We start from the raw sequence: 17,917 nt of genomic DNA, 5'->3' as shown, positions 1-17,917 counted from the left end.
CTTTCGGAACACTCAAAACAATATTAAAACACCAAAATCACATCAAATTCAAGCCTAGGATTCCAAAATCTTCCGAATTTTACTTTTGATCAAAAGCCCAATCAAACCACGTCCGAATGACCTGAAATTTTGCACACATATCCCAAATGTCACAACAGAACTATTACAACTTTCGGAATTCCATTCCGACCTCTATATCAAAATCTCACTTATCAACCGGAAAACGCCGAAATCTCAATTTCGCCAATTCAAGCCAAAACCTTCCACGGATTTCTAAAATGCATTCCGATCACGCTCTTAAGTCCCAAATCACCTAACATAGCTAACCAAATCATAAAAATTCTGATTCGCGATCATATACCAACCAGTCAAATCTTGGTCAAACCTTTCAAATTTCAAGCTTCAAACTGAGAACTGTTATTCCAAATTCATTCTGATTACCCTGAAAACCAAAACCAACGATTTACATAAGTCATAATACATCACACGGGGCAAGTCATGCTCGAGAACTGGCAAGAAAAGTGCAAAAGTTCAAAACGACCGGTCGGGTCGTTACATCCTCCCCCACTTAAACATACGTTCGTGCGCGAACGTGCCCAACTTCCTCTACGCGAACGTGGAGCCTCCCTCGCGAACGCGATGCACAACAAACCCAGCCCTTCGCGAACGCGAAGGCTAAAATCTCAGCCTCACCAGCTAACCCATCAGGAACGTGAGGGCTTACTCGCAAACATGAAGGTCATTTCTCTGCAACACTAAACAACAGTTTTCTGCACTTTTTCAAAGTATGAAATGGTCCGATTGACCACCCAAAACTCACCCGAGGCCCCCGGGACCTCAACCAATGATGCCAAAATATCCCATAACATCTTTCGAACTTGTTCCAACCTTCGGAACGCTCAAAACAACATCAAAACACCAAATTCGCATCGGATTCACGCCTAAGAATTTCAAAATCTACTAAATTACGCTTTTGGTAAAAACCCCAACCAAACCACGTCCGGATGACTTGAAATTTTGCACACACATCCCAAATGGCACAACGAAACTACTGCAACTCCAGGATCTCCATTCTGACCCCTATATCAAAATCTCGCCTATCAACCGGAAAATGCCAAAAATCCAATTTCGCCAATTCAAGCCTAAATCTACTCCGGACCTCCAAAACACATTCCGATCACGCTCCTAAGTCCCAAATTACCTCCCGAAGCTATCCGAACCATCGGAACTCACATCCGAGCCCTCTAACACATAAGTCAACATCCGGTTGACTTTTCCAACTTAAGCTTCCTCAAAAGAGACTAAGTGTCTCAAACCTTCTCAAAACCTTTTCGAACCCGATCCAACCAACCCGATTACATATAGAACCGATAAACAAAGTAATAAGAAGAAGAAATGGGGAAACAGAGCGGTAAATCATGAGACGACTGGCCGGGTCGTCACATCCTCCCTATCTTAAACAAACGTTCGTCCTCTAACGAGTCAAGAAACATACCTAAAGCCTCAAACAGGTGAGGATATCTGCTCCGCATCTCCCGCTTTGTCTCCCAGGTAGCCTCCTCTATGGGCCGACCTCTCCACTGCACTTTCACTGAAGCTATATCCTTTGTTCTCAACTTTCGAACCTGACGCTCTAAAATAGCTGCTGGATCCACATCATAAGTCAAATCACCATCCAACTGAACAGTGTTGAAATACAGAACATGAGACGGGTCCCCAATATACTTCCGAAGCATAGAAACATGAAATACCGGATGCACACTCGACAAGCTAGGTGGCAAAGCAAGCTCATAAGCCACTTCCCCAATCCTTCGAAGCACCTCAAAAGGCCCAATGAACCAATGACTCAATTTACCCTTCTTCCCAAACCTCATAACACCCTTCATGGGTGAAACCTTCAACAAAACCTTCTCACCAACCATGTAGGACACATCCCGAACCTTCCTATCAGCATAACTCTTTTGCCTCGACTGCGCTAGACGAAGCCTCTCCTGAATTACCTTCACCTTTTCTAAAGCATCCTACACCAAGTCTGTCCCCAATAGCCTAGCCTTACCCGGCTCAAACCAACCAACTAGAGATCTACACCGCCTCTCATACAAAGCCTCATATGGAGCCATCTGAATACTCGACTGGTAGCTGTTGTTATATGCAGACTCTGCAAGCAGTAGAAACTGATCCCATGAACCTCCAAAATCAATGACACAAGTACGCAACATGTCCTCCAATATCTGAATAGTGCGCTAGGACTGCCCGTCCGTATGAGGGTGAAAAGTCGTGCTCAACTTAACCCGAGTACCCAACTCTCGCTGCACCGACCTCCAAAACTGTGAAGTGAACTGAGTGCCCCTATCTGAAATGATGAAAACTAGGACACCATGCAAATGAACAATCTCTCGGATATAGATCTCTGCCAACTGCTCTGAAGAATAGGTAGTACACACAGGAATGAAGTTCACAGACTTGGTCAGCCGATCCATAATCACCCAAATAGCATCAAACTTCAGCAAAGTCCATGGGAGCCCAACTACAAAGTCCATGGTGATCCACTCCCACTTCCACTCTGGAATATCCATCCGCTGAAGCAAGCCACCCAATTTCTGATGTTCATATTTCACCTACTGACAATTGAGACACCGAGCCACAAATCCCACAATGTCTTTCTTCATTCTTCTCCACCAATAATGCTGTCTCAGATCCTGATACATCTTCACGGCACCCGGATGAATGGAATACCGCGAGCTATGGGCCTCTTCTAGAATCACCTCCCGAAGCCTATCTACATTGGGAACACATATCCGGCCATGTGTCCTCAACACCCCATCATCACCAATGGTCACATCTCTAGCATCATCGTGCTGAACTTTATCCTTAAGGACAAGCAAATGAGGATCATCATACTGGCGTTCTCTGATGCGATCATATAGGGAAGACCAAGAAATCACAAAAACCAATACTCGATTGGGCTCCGAAATATCTAACCTCACGAACCGATTGGCCAAGGCCTGAATATCAACCACAAGTGGTCTCTCCCCAACTAGAATATATGACAAACTCCCCATACTTACCGCCTTTCGGCTCAAAGCATCGGCCACCACACTAGCCTTCCCAGGGTGGTACAGTATAGTGATATCATAATCCTTTAGCACCTCCAACCATCTCCGCTACCCTAAATTGAGATCCTTCTGTTTGAACAAGTGCTGGAGGCTACGATGATCAGTAAACACCTCAGAAGACACACCATACAAGTAATGCCTCCAAATCTTCAGCGCGTGAACAATGACAACCAACTCCAAATCATGAATGGGGTAGTTCTTCTCATAGGGCTTCAACTGACGAGAAGCATAAACAATAACTTTACCCTCCTGCATCAATACACAACCAATACCAACTCTTGAAGCATCGGTATATGAACTTGAAGCTGATGGCAAAACTAACACTAGAGCCGTGATCAAGGTTGTCTTAATCTTCTGAAAGCTCTCCTCACACTCATCCGACCATACTAATGAAGAACCTTTCTTGGTCAACTTGGTCAAGGGCGATGCGATAGATGAGAATTCCTGAATAAACCGGTGATAATAACCCATCAAACCAAGAAAGCTGCAAATCTCTGTGGTTGAGGACGGTCTGAACCAACTCTGAACCACCTCTATCTTCTTTGGATCAACCTGAATACCCTCGCTGGACACCACGTGCCCCAAGAAAGCCACTAAAATGAGCCAAAACTCACACTTGGAGAATTTTGCATAAAGCTTCTCCTCCCTCAATCTCTGCAACACAACTCTCAAATGCTCTGCGTGCTCCTCTTCAATACGCGAATACACCAGAATATCATCAATGAAGACTATGACAAACGAGTCGAGATAAGGCCGGAACATGCTGTTTATCAAATGAATGAACGCTACTGGGGCATTGGTCAGCCCAAAAGACATCACCAAGAACTCATAATGATCATATCGGGTCCTGAAAGCTGTCTTAAAAATATTCGAGTCCCTAATCTTCAACTAGTGATAACCTGAACGAAGATCAATCTTGGAGAACGCTCTCGCTCCCTGAAGTTGGTCGAATAAATCATCAATGTGAGGCAAAGGATACTTGTTCTTAACTGTTACTTTGTTCAACTGCCTATAATCAATGCACATCCTCATAGTGTCATCCTTCTTCTTCATAAATAGAACTGGCGCACCCCAAGGTGACACACTAGGCCGAATGAACCCCTTATCAAGGAGTTCCTGAAGCTGCTCCTTTAACTCTTTCAACTCCACTAGTGCCATATGATACGACAGAATAGAGATAGACTGAGTGCTCGGCACCAGGTCAATACCAAAATCAATATCCCTGTCCGGTGGCATGCCCGATAGGTCTGCAGGAAATACATCGGGAAACTCCCTCACAACTGGAACATAATCAATACTGTGAGTTCTGCACCGACATCTCTCACAAAGGCTAGATACGAAAGACAATCCTTCCCAACCATACGCTGGGCCTTCAAGAATGAGATTACCTTACTGGGAACATAATCAGTCAAACCTCGCCACTCAATCCGTGGCACACCCGGTATAGCCAATGTCACTATCTTAGCATGATAGTCCAGAATAGCACGATATGGAGATAGCCAATCCATGCCCAAAATAACATCAAAATCTACCATACACAATAACAAAAGATCCACTCGGGTCTCCAGACCCCTAATAGTCACCACATACGACCGGTACACATGGTCTACAACAACAGTATCGCCCACTGGGGTAGATACATGAACAGGTGAAACAAAAGACTTACGGGGCGTATCCAAATAACAAGCAAAGTATGATGACACATAAGAAAAGGTGGAATCAGAATCAAATAATACAAAGGCATCTCTGTGGTAGATTGAAACAATACCTGTAATAACAACATTGGGTCTAGCTGGAAGTGTATTGAAATAGGCCTGACCGCCACCTGATCGACCTCGCCCTCTAGGGCGACCCTAGATGACTAACCTCCACCCCTAGCTGGGTGGGTGGGCGGTGATGAAGTAACTGGTGCTGAAGCCGATGGCTGGCTCTTCTACTGAGATGAACTTGCAAGACGACGAGGACACTGCCTCCACATATGACCCATCTCTCCATACTCATAACAACTCCCAAGTGCTGGAGACCGGGATTGAAGGGAACCCCTAGCACCGGAATGACTAGCAAATGCCCCTGGCATAGAAGAGCCCAAAGTGGATGGAGCACGAGACAAACTCTAAGCTAGAAGGGTAAGTGATGATTGGACCTGATGAGAACCGTGAGAACCATGACCCGATGACGCCCTACGATAACCTGGGTGGGCTGGCTTAGCATGTCTAAATGGACGGCCTCTACCGTGCTAAAACTGACCTCTCGAAGGAGCTCCACTATAACTACCAGATCCTCGAGGCCTCTTGGCCTCCCTCTCCTCTCGCTCCTGGCGACGAACTGACTCAATCTCCCGAGCAATGTCTACAACTCCTCGAAAGTAGCACCAGTCACCCTCTCTCTGGTCATGAGAATACGAAGCTGATAAGTGAGGCCATCAACAAACCTCCTAATACTCTCTTTATCTATCGAAACCAACCAAATCGCATGACGAGATAACTCAGAGTACCTCATCTCATACCGCGTCACAGTCATCTCTCCCTGACGTAACCACTCGAACTGCCTATGTAGCTCCTCTCTGTGAGACTGCGGCACATACTTCTCCAAAAAGAGAACGGAGAACTGCTGCCAAGTAAGGGGTGCTGCACCAACAGGCCTACACCTCTCAAAAGCCTCCCACCAAGTGATGGCAGCTCCAGAAAACTGATAAGTAGTGAAAGTGACCCCACTGGTCTCTAGAATACCCATTGTACGAAGCATCCTCTGACATTTATCAAAGAAACCCTGGGCATCCTCGCCCTCTGCATTACTAAAAGTCGGAGGCTGAAGTCTACCAAACCTCTCCAACCTATGTTGTTTGTCCTCTGGCATGGCAGGAACTAAATAGTCTTGAGCAGTTGCTACTGGCTGGGCTAGATGTGCCCCCAGTATTTGAAGACCCTACACGACCTGCTCAAGTGTGCGAGCGGCGGGAGTCTGAGTGCCTCCCCCGACCTGAGAAGTGGCTGCGGCTGTAGTAACTGAGACTGCCTGAGCTAGGCCAGTGCAAACTGATAGAATCTAAGCCAAGGCCTCCTGAAGACCCGGAATCATGATAGGCACAGCTGGTGCCTGAGCTAGTGCTGCTAATGTATCCACAACTGGGACCTGATCCTGAACTAGGGTGGCTGGTAGATCTGCATGTTCTCCCTTAGCTGCTATGCGAGCCACACCCCTACGCCTATCGTGACCACGACCGCGTCCTCGGCCTCTAGTGGCCACAACTAGTGGCACTGGTGGTCGTCCATCCTGAGTGGTAGCATGTGTCCTCACCATCTGTGAGAGAGTAGACATAGCCCGACATCGGGGTGTCACCAGCCATGAGCATCTATAATAATACTACAAGTCTGAACGAGTATACTCCATTATTATATAACTAAAATAGAAGGAAATAAGATATATGGAGAAGCACTAGGATGCAAAAATCTCCGGGTAGCTCCCTAGTGAATCTCCGGAATCTGCTGGACAATTCTCAACCCTCACAAGCAGGACCAGATGCGCCTGAATCTGCACACAGGGTGCAGGGAGTAAAGTGAGTACTCCAACTCAGGGAGTAATAGTAATAAATGCAGACTGAGTAATAAGAAAACATGCAAAGGCACGTCAACATTCTATAAAGAAGCAGTAAAAACCAGTAAAAACAATGAAGCAATAAAAATATGTGAAGTCACTTTAGCTCAGTTTAAACTTCTTAAAAATGCCTTTTTAACAATTAAGCAAGTAAGTGATCGGCAACTAGGAAAGATAAACACATAAAGAACCGCCCCTCGGCACAATGTCAACAAAAATCCGCCCCTCGGGCAATATCATAAACAACACCAGCCCCTCGGGCTATATCTCACATCACAATGGGTACTCGCACTCACTGGGGGTGTGCAGACTCCTGGAGGGTCCCTTTACGGCCCAAGAGAAATATCAAGTCATCTTGTGGCATAATCACATAGGCTCTCGACCTCATATCAACAAGCCACCTCGTGGCGTACAAATCTCAGGCCCTCGGCCTCATAATCATAACCAGTGTTTCCTTACAACATAGGCCCTCGACCTTACTCAGTCAGAATCTCACAAGCCACTCGGGCAACAGTAAAACATGATGCTCAGCCCAAAATATCATTTTAAGTGTTAAAGTGGAGTAAACATGGCTGAGTTATGAAAATAGTAGAATATAGCATGACTGAGTACAAGTACAAAGTCAAAACAGTGAGGAAATATCAGTAAAAATCCCCCAAGGATCCAAATAGTTGGAACGAGGCCCAAATATGGCATTCAGCCCAAAACATGATAATAACAAATAGTTTTCAATCAAATACGTGGTAAAATAGTCATACGGGATGGACTAAGTCACAATCCCCAACGGTGCACGACCCCACACTCGTCATCTAGCATGTGTGTCAACTCAATATAGCTCAAAGATGTGCAAATCCAGGATTTCATACCCTCAGGACAACATTTACAATCATTACTCACCTCTACCCTGTCCAAATCTCTAGCTCGCGATGCCTTTGCCCCTCGAATAGGCCTCTGAATGCTCCAAATCTAACCAAAATCAGTGTAAAACTATCAAAATATGCTAAGGGACAAAGCCCACTCGAAAGAAATCAAATTACAACACAAATCCCGAAATTGGCCAAACCCGACCCCCGGGCCCACGTCTCGAATTTTGATAAAAATTACATCAATAGACTCCTTATCACTCCCCGAGTTTATTCATACCAAAAGCATCAAAATCCAACCACAAACGACCCCTCAAATCCTAAATTCTAGGCCTCCAATTACAAACCCTAGTTCTTCAATATTAGGCTTAAATTCCATGATTAATTAGGTTGAATTCACAATAGAATCGAGTATTAAGTCCATAAATCTTACCTCCAAGTGTTTCCCCTTGAATCCCTCTTCAATCCTCTTCAAAAAGCTCCAAAATAGCTCAAAAATGGTGGAAGTTAACCCCAAAATCGCGGACAAGATGACTAGTTAAACATTCTGCCCAGGCCTCAATTCCTTCTTCGCGAACGCGGTCAATGCCTCGCGTTCGCGAAGCACAATCTAAATTTGACCAAATTTTCTCTTACGCGAACGCGTCCAGTTCCTCGCGAATGCGATGGTTCCTCGCCTAACCTTCGCGAACGCACTCCCCTTCTCGCGAACGCGATGAACAAATCAACCTCAAACCCAGCTGCCCAACTTCCTCTACGCGAACGCGGAGCCTCTCTTGCAAACGCGATGCACAACAACCCCATCCCTTTGCGAATGCGGAGCCTTCCTTGCGAACGCGAAGGCTAAAATCTCAGCCTCACCAGCTAACCCTTTGCAAACGCAAGGGCCTACTCACGAACGCGAAGGTCATTTCTCTGCAACACTGAACAACAGTTTTCTGCACTTTTCCAAAACATGAAATGGTCCGATTGACCACCCGAAACTCACCCGAGGCCCCCAAAACCTCAACCAATCATGCCAACATATCCCATAACATCATTCAAACTTGTTCCAACCTTCATAATGCTTAAAACAATATCAAAACACCAAATTCGCATCGGATTCATGCCTAAGAATTCCAAAATCTTCAAAATTACGCTTTTGATAAATAAAAAACCAACCAAACCACGTCCGAATGATATTAAATTTTGCACACACATCCCTAATGACACAATGGAACTACTACAACTCTTGGAACTCCATTCCGACCCCTATATCAAAATCTCGCCTAACAACCGGAAAAGGCCAAAAATTCAATTTCGCCAATTCAAGCCTAAATCTACTCCGGACCTCCAAAACACATTCCGATCACACTCCTAAGTCCCAAATTACCTCCCAAAGCTATCCGAACCATCGGAACTCACATCTGAGCCCTCTAACACATATGTCAATATTCGGTTGACTTTTCCAACTTAAGCTTCCTCAAAAGAGACTAAGTGTCTCAAACCTTCTCAAAACCTTTCCAAACCTGAGCCAACCAATCCGATCACATATAGAACCGATAAACAAAGCAATAAGAAACAGAAATGGGGAAAATGGAGCGGTAACTCATGAAACTACTAGCCGGGTTGTCACAGTTTGATTGTTATGTATTCACCAGAAAAGATTCAAATTTTTGTGACAAAGAAATAATCTGTTGCGTTAGCGTATTTAAAGCATCAACCTGATTTACCATAGCAGCCTTTTTAATGATTACACGCTCAGATAGCCATTGGATAGCATTCTCAAAAATTTCATTCAACAATTGCAATGCTTCCTCTGTGGTTTTTCCCATTACAGAACCTCCTGCAGCTGCATCTATCACATTTCTAGTAGAGGATTTTAATCCGTGATAGAAAATGTACAATTGCATTTGTTTAGGAATGTCATGGTGGGGGCATTTTCTTAACATTGCTTTTAATCTTTCCTAAGCTTGATAAACTGACTCAGTGTCAGTCTGCAAGAAATTAGATATGTCTTGTCTTAACTTTGTTGTTGTAGCAGGGGAAAAATATTTGTTTAAAAATTTTCGAGTCAGCTGGTCCCATGTCGTAATGGACCCTAGAGGCAGACTTCGCAACCAAGTCTTGACATCTCCTTTTAAAGAAAAAGGAAATAGCCTTAACTTGATAGCTTTAGGGGGTACTCCATTGTACTTAGCAGTTTCTGTAAGTTCTAGAAAATCAATTAAATGACTGTGTGGGTCTTCACTTGTATCACCAGTGAAGATACAAGATTGTTTAATTGTCTGAATCAGGCCGGTCCTAATTTCAAAGTTGTTGACTGCCATTGGTGGCTTCCTAACACTAGATTCATAGTTGAAGCGATCAAGTCTAACATAATCCCTAAGGATTCTGTTTGCTGGCCTTGGCGCCACTTCATCAAATTGCTCCTCTACATGGACTGGTGGTAGGATCTCAAGTGGGTTAATGTCCTCTGCTTGCCGATTTTTCATTTTTTTACAAGCTGCTCCTTGAGAAGACGATGTTTGTTCTTTCCTGCGCGATCAAAGATATCTTTCAATTCCAGGATCGTAATTAGCCAATTCTTTTGTAGAATAACGGATAATAAACTACTTAAAATTTTGAAAGTAAAAAAAACATTAATTTCTAGTGTAGTACTAGTAATTAATAACTAAACTAAAGTATAATTCAAAGATAATATAGATAGTTAGTGAGAAAAATAAATACCACAATATTATAGATAATAATTCTAGTAATTAGTCTAATAAAAAATAAAAATAAATATAAAACAATAAAACTAACAAGTAAGCGTCACTAGTAATGATAGGAATTGAGATAGTATAGTATTATTATTAACTAATAACGAATTGACATAGTATAGTATTATTAATTATAAACAAAAGTTGTAGTAGTGAATAATAGTGATAAGAATAACATTGTAGAAGTACTACTACTACTATTATATTATAAAAAATAATAATAGATAAACAATGATAGGAAAATAATAATATGTAGCAACAAACTATATTGAAAAATAAAAATAAAAACGTCGAAGTATTAGCAATGAGAAAAAAAATGATACAACAGGTGATAGTACTAATAATAATTATACTAAATATAATGAAGGAAAGCTAATGATAGCAATAATAGGAAGAAGCACTAATATGTTTTTTGTTCTTTTTAAAGTGTTATTACAAAAAGAAAACGATAATATTAATATGATAGTAGTAGTTATAGTACTACTTATTAATTAGTGATGATAGTAATAGATAAATAATAATAATAAGGTCTCAAATTAGCAAAAAAATATTTAATCTAAAGTAGATGTATGCCAATCCCCGGTAACAGCGCCAAAAATTTGACGAAGCCAATGTGTATAGGATTTTTCAACTCGTGCTTTGTCAAATTCTAGTATAATTTATGATATCGTCCAAGAGAGATTGGAACATCTATGATACATGCTTTTAATATTTCAATTACTATTTGAGAGAATCAACTTGATAAAAAGTGAGTGAGGTCTAAAGCTTGTTAATTACTTAAACAAAAACCAAGAACTTTCGGAAGATTTATAAATTAAAAGAGTTGGGAATCGATGAATTCACTTGATAATATATTAAAATAAAATCTCAATTTTACAAGTATTTCTCTGCGGAATAATTGCTTATTGCTAATATAATTATATTTAGTTCACTAAGAAGTAGTCAATTAATAGCACTTCGTGAGGTTATGTGATTAATTGAGTTAAAACTATTGACGATTAGACTGAAATATTTTTCTTGCTTGAATTGTGCTTAGAGGTAGTAAAAACTTTGTGAGAACATTTTTAATAAAAAATCAATAATCTTGCCTACAACAATTCCTCCGTGAGAATTAAAACTAAGGCAAGCAAAATTACGAACTTGGAATAATAGTTTACTAAAAATTACTCTCACTCTATTATTTTATTATTGTTTATTATATATCAATTTTGCTTCGTGAGAATTACAAAATCAATATAAAAATAACTTAAAGATAAAAATATGTAGAAGTGATAATAATGATTAATTAAAACTATTATTACAGCATAGTACAAAGTATAAAAAGAAAGTTTCAAGTCAAGGATGTATTAACTGAGATAGTATTATAATATATATAACAAGCTTCATCAACTATCCCAACAAGAAAAGATTACTCCATTATGAAGTAAGAAAAAACTAATTTAAAAACAAAGAACTTATGAAGAAATATTATTCTTTTAAAAGAAAGACAACTAATAGAAAATACTAAAGACAAAAGAAAGACCAAAGAGTCTAAAGACAAAAGAAAGACCAAAGAGTAGTTTTCTCCCATAAGACTCTTCTTTCTCACAATACAATATGAGTGCCTATTTATAGAAAATGTGTAGCAAAGGTGAGATGATGTTGCAACTTTAAGTCTTGATGTTGTGTGTAACGATCCGGCCGGTCGTTTTAAGAATTTATGCCTTGATTCCCTATTAACAGCTTTCCCCGTATTTAATTCTGCTATTTTGATTTGCCGGGATGTTCGGTTTTGAGTTTCGGAGAGTTTTGGGACACTTAGTCCCTAAATGAGAGCTTAAGTTTTGAAAATTTGACCGTAGTCGGAACAATGTGAATATGGCCTCGGAATGGAATTCCGATGATTCCGTTAGCTCCGTTGGGTGATTTTGGGCTTAGGGGTGTGTTCGGATTATGTTTTGGAGGTCCGTAGCTAATTTAGGCCTGAAATGTCGAAAGTCGAATTTTGAAATTTCTTGTTCGATAGTGAGATTTTGATCCGAGGGTCGGAATGGAATACCAGAAGTTAGAATAGCTCCATAGTGTTGAATGTGACGTGTGTGCAAAATTTCAGGTCATTCAGACGAGGTTTGATAGACTTTTTGATTGAAAGCGTAAATTGAGAGCTTTTGGAGTTCTTAGGCTTGAATCCATGGTTAATTCGATATTTCGATGTTGTTGATGTTTTGAGTATTGATATAAGTTTGAATAGTGGTATAGGACTTGTTCGTATTTTTGGTTGAGGTCCCAGGGACCTTGGGGTGATTTCAGAGGATTGTCGGAAGAATTGGAAGTGGATTGAAACAGTTGAAGCTGCTGATCTTTGTCATAACCGCACCTGCGATTGGGTCCCACAGGTGCGGAGCCGCAGAAGCGGAAGAGTCATCGCAGAAGCAGAAAGTGGAGATGCCAGCAGGGACCGCAGAAGCGGGAGCTTACCGCAGAAGCGGCACCGCATCTGCGTAAGGTTAACCGCAGGTGCGAAAGTTGGGTTTTAAGTGAAATATAGCAGATGCGACCACATACTCACAGAAGTGGGACTGCAGGTGCGGTCCCAAAGCCGCAGAAGTGGATTAACTAGGCAGAATATATAAATAGTTGCCTTCACAAAATTTGAGTTATTTTCACCTCTTTCAAACGGGAAGAAGCCTTGGGGAGCATTTTCAAGGGAGATTGTCAGAGGAATTCATTGGGGTATGGTCTTTGGTCCCTAAACTCATTATTGGAGTGATTTTTATCATTATAAACATGAAAATTTAAGGAAAATTAGTGGTAATTTGGGGGTGAGGGCTTGATTAATTAGAGACCTTTGAGTGATGATTTGAGGGATCATTTGAGGTCCGATTTTGGTACTTTTGGTATGACTGAACTCGTGAGAGTGTGAGGATTCTGGAAATGTAAATTTTACCCGATTCCGAGACATGTGACCGAGGGCCATTTTGGTCATTTTACATAATTTCGCGTATTAGCTTAGAATTTAATTGTAGAATTAGTTACTTGAAGTGTTATTTACATTATGCAATTGAATTGAATAGATTTGGGCCATTTGGAGTTGAGTACACGTGCCAAGAACATGGTTTCGGGTTGATTTTGAGCTGGTTCGAGGTAAGTGGCTTGCCTAACCTTGTATGGAAGACATTCCCCTTAGGATTTGGTATTTGTGGTAATTGAAATGCCTTGTACGTGAGGTGACGAGTGCGTACTTGTGCTAATTATTGAAAATCCTATTTTCACTAAAGTAGCTTTAATTGTGTTTTCCTTTACTGCTTATTCTACTTGAAATGTAAGCATGTTGTTAGCTTAGAGAAGCATGTTTAATTGCCTTATTGCTTGAACTGCCTTATTTGTATTATGTGAAGCATGTTAGATTAAAATTACTTGTTTTACTTTGGTACGAAATTGAGTTTAATTGAGTATTATTTGTGTTATTGATGTGTGTTTTACTTTGGGACTATGAGACGACATCCCGGGAGATCCCCTGTACGTATTTTATGATTGGAGCTGAGCTGCGGGATACTGAGAGATCCCCAGACGTATATTGAGGATACCAAGAGATCCCTAGAATGTTTTGAGGATACCAAGAGATCCTCGGGATATCAAGAGATCCCTAGTATATATTGAGGATACCAAGAGATCATCGGGATACCAAGAGATCCCTGACATTTATTGAGGGTACTAAGAGATCCTCGGGATACTGAGAGATCCCCGGTTATTATCTTTGTGAAGAGTGGTATTCTTGGTGATTGTTTTTTTTCCTCTGTTTCAGTTGTAGTTATCCTTATTATCATGTATTAATTCTTATTTTTATCTTTCAACTGTACTGCTTTATCTTATACTGTTTCACCTTATATTTTATTTAATCTCAGTAGGGCCCTAACCTCCCTCGTCACTACCCGACCGAGGTTAGGCTTGGCACTTACTGAGTATTGCTGGGGTGTGCTCATGCCCTTTCTGTACATGTTTTTCATGTGCTAATCCAGGTACCTCCACTCAGACTTATCACGCTTGAAACGAGGCACTTGTAGAGACTCCGAGGTATATCTGCCGCGTTCGCAAACCGAAGAGTCCCTTTATACTCTCCCTTTTAAGTATTAGCCCTTCTGTATTTTCTTTCCGTTGTTAGATATTCTAGAGTAAGATACTTGTAGACATTCAAAGGCTTGTGATCATTAAATTATTTCTTTCACAAATTGTTTAATTTTCCGCATTGTTAGGCTGACCTAGTCGTAGGGACTAGGTGCCATCACGATGGTTCACGGAGGGCGAACCAAGGTCATGACAAGTTGGTATCAGAGCTCTAGGTTCATAGGAGTCATGAATCAGAAGCCGATTTATTAGAGTCTCGTTGATCGGTACGGAGACATCTGTACTTATCTACAAGAGGATACGTAATTGTTAGGAAAATTCCACTTCATTTGATTTCCTTGTTGTGCGAGATTTTTGACATCACAATTCTAAACCTCTATCTTCCATTCTCTCACAGATGGTGAGGACACGTGCCACCAGAGATGATCAGACACCCATGCCCCCTGCGAGAGCCATCAGAGGTCGGGGCCAGGGTAGAGGCCGAGGACGCGCACGCAGTGCAGCCAGAGCACCCACGCGAGCTGCCACCGATGTATAACCAGCAGTCCCAGCAGGAGTCTAGGCACCTTCCATGCCTACTGCTACTACTACTCCAGCAATTCAGGAGACTCTGGCACAGTTCATGATCATGTACACCACTTTGGCTCAGGCAGTGTTGCTCCCCTTGCTGTAGCTACATCTCAGGCTGGGGTAGGAGCACAGACTCCTGCCACCCACACTCCTGAGCAGCGAGTGCATGTGGATCAGGTTCCCGAGGTTATTCTTGTACTGCCTGCAGCCCTAGGTTAGCCTGAGGACAGGGCAGCGATTTCAGAGGATGAGCAATGGAGACTTGAGAGATTCAAGAAGTATGATCCTCCTGTATTTAGTGGGTTAGCCTCAGATGATGCCTTGGAATTTCTGGAGGAATGTCACGGTATCCTCCATACTGTAGGTATATCAGGATTGAGTGGGGTTTCTTTCACTGCCTTCCAGCTTCGAGGAGTCGCCTATAAGTGGTGGCGTACCTATGAGTTAGACAGTCCGGATGAGGCAGCTTCACTGACTTGGACTCGGTTTTCAGATATGTTCCTGAAGGAGTTCGTTCCTCAGAGCCTCAAAGACGCATGGCGCACAGAGTTTGGGCATTTGCGCTAGGGTGCTATGACTGTCTCGGAGTATGCTGTCTGTTACACCAGTTTGGTTAGACATGCCCCAACCTTGGTTTCTACTATTCGCGGGAGGGTACGTCGGTTTATTGAGGGGCGTATTCCCAGCATCAGGTCTAGCATTGATCGTGAGTTAGAGATGGATATTTCTTATCAACAGGTGGTGAGAATTGCTAGGAGGATTGAGGGTATGCATTCTTGGGAGAGAGAGGAGAGGGAGGTCAATAGGTCTCGAGAGTCGGGCCATTATTCTGGTGCCTCTGCCCCAGCTGCAGGTCATCATGGTAGGGGTTATATAAGTCGCCCTGTTCATTCAGCTCTTCTAGCAGTCAGTGGTATTCCATCTCCTTCTAGGCCTCAGAAGCCTTATTATGTACCTCCGGTATCTAGCGCGCCTCCTACGCGGGGTGCTTTTAGAGGTCAGTCCAGCAGACCTGGCCCGAGCCAGTCACAACCGCCACGTCCTCCCAGAGCTTGTTTTGAGTGTGGTGACACATGCCATGTGGTGTGGGATTTCCCTAGACTTGGGAGGAGTGCACCTCCACAGACTTCTCAGCCACAGCATGCCCCGCAAAGTTCTAAAGCTATGGTTACAGCTCTAGTTGTTACTTCACCTGCTCATCCAGCTAGAGGTGGAGGTCGGGGAGGTAGAGGTCGCCCTAGAGGCGGATTCCAGGCCTGATACTATGCCTTTACTGCCCGTACTGAGGCTGTTGCCTCCGATTCTATCATCAAAGGTATTATACTGGTTTGTCACAGAGATGCATCGGTTCTATTCCATCTAGGATCCACTTACTCTTATGTGTCCTCTTAATTTGCTCCGCATTTGGGTGTACCTCGGGATTCTTTGAGTTCCCCTATTTATGTTTCTACTCTTGTGGGATATTCCCATGTTGTGGACCGCGTTTATCGGTCGTGTTTGGTTTCTCTTAGTGGTTTTGAGACCAGAGCCGATTTATTGTTACTCAGCATGGTAGATTTTGATATTATCTTGGGCATAAACTGGTTGTATCCCCATTATGCTATTCTTGATTGTCACGCTAAAATCGTGATACTGGCTATGCCAGTTGTACTGCATGTTGAGTGGAGGGGTACCTTAGATCACACTCCCAGTAGAGTTATTTCTTTCCATAAGGCTCAGCGAATGGTTAAGAAGGGGTGCGACGCGTATTTAGCTTATGTGAGAAATGTCAGTGTTGATACCCCTTCAGTTGATTCAATCCCAGTCGTACGGGATTTTCCTGATGTGTTTCCAGCTGATCTTCCGGGCATGACGCCTGATAGAGATATTGATTTTGGCATTGATCTGTTGCTGGGTACTTAGCTCATTTCTATTCCTCCATATCGTATGGATCCTCCTGAGTTGAAGGGGTTGAAGGATCAATTACAGGAATTGCTTGATAAGGGTTTTATTAGGCCCAGTGTATCACCTTGGGGTGCTCCTGTCTTGTTTGTGAAGAAAAAGAATGGTTCTATGCGTATGTGTATTGATTATCGCCAGATGAACAAAGTTACAATGAAGAACCGTTATCCTTTGCCTCGTATTGATGATCTATTTGACCAGCTTCAGGGCGCATGGGTGTTTTCTCAGATTGACTTGTGCTCAGGTTACCATCAGTTGAAGATTCGAGAGCCAGATATCCCGAAGACTGCTTTCAGGACTAGGTATGGTCATTACGAGTTCCTTGTTATGTCATTTGGGCTGACCAATGCCCCATCAACCTTTATGCATTTGATGCACAATGTGTTTCGGCCGTATCTTGACTCGTTCGTCATTGTCTTTATTGATGATATTCTGGTATATTCCTGGAGTCGGGAAGATCATGAGCAGCACCTGAGGACAGTGCTTTAGACCTTGAGAGAAAAGAAGTTATATGCTAAGTTCTCAAAATGTTAGTTTTTGTTGGATTCCGTGGCATTCTTAGGCCACGTGGTGTCGAGTAAGGGTATTCAGGTGGATCCGAAGAAAATAGAGGTAGTGCAGAGTTGGCCCAGACCATCCTCAGTTACAAAGATCCGCAGTTTTCTTGGTTTGACGAGTTATTACCGTTGTTTTGTGGAGGGGTTTTCATCGATTACAACCCCTATGACCAGACTGACCCAGAAGGGTGCTCCGTTCTAGTGGATGGAAGAGTATGAGGCAAGCTTTTAGAAGCTCAAGACAGCTTTGACTACAACCCTAATTTTGATATTGCCTATATGTTTGGGGTCTTACACTGTCTATTGTGATGCCTCGATGATTGTCTTTGGAGCGATTTTGATGCAGGATGGTAGGGCATTGCCTACGCGTCCAGACAGTTGAAGGTTCACGAGAATAATTATCCGGTCCACAACCTTGAGTTAGCTGCCAT

The 17,917-nt window shown here is 42.6% G+C and overlaps 1 non-coding gene across 1 annotated transcript; it reads left to right on the top strand.

Annotated features, from left to right (window-relative positions):
- Positions 1-9,475: 9,475 nt before the first annotated feature.
- LOC138886694 (small nucleolar RNA R71) lies at positions 9,476-9,582 on the top strand. Its single transcript, XR_011405737.1, has one exon. It is a non-coding gene; the product is annotated as a small nucleolar RNA R71 (small nucleolar RNA).
- Positions 9,583-17,917: the final 8,335 nt, after the last annotated feature.

Source organism: Nicotiana sylvestris, chromosome 2, assembly GCF_000393655.2.
Source record: "Nicotiana sylvestris chromosome 2, ASM39365v2, whole genome shotgun sequence".
NCBI lineage: Eukaryota > Viridiplantae > Streptophyta > Magnoliopsida > Solanales > Solanaceae > Nicotiana > Nicotiana sylvestris.
Note: the sequence above shows the minus strand (reverse complement) of the source record. Positions and strands in the feature narration are given on the sequence as shown.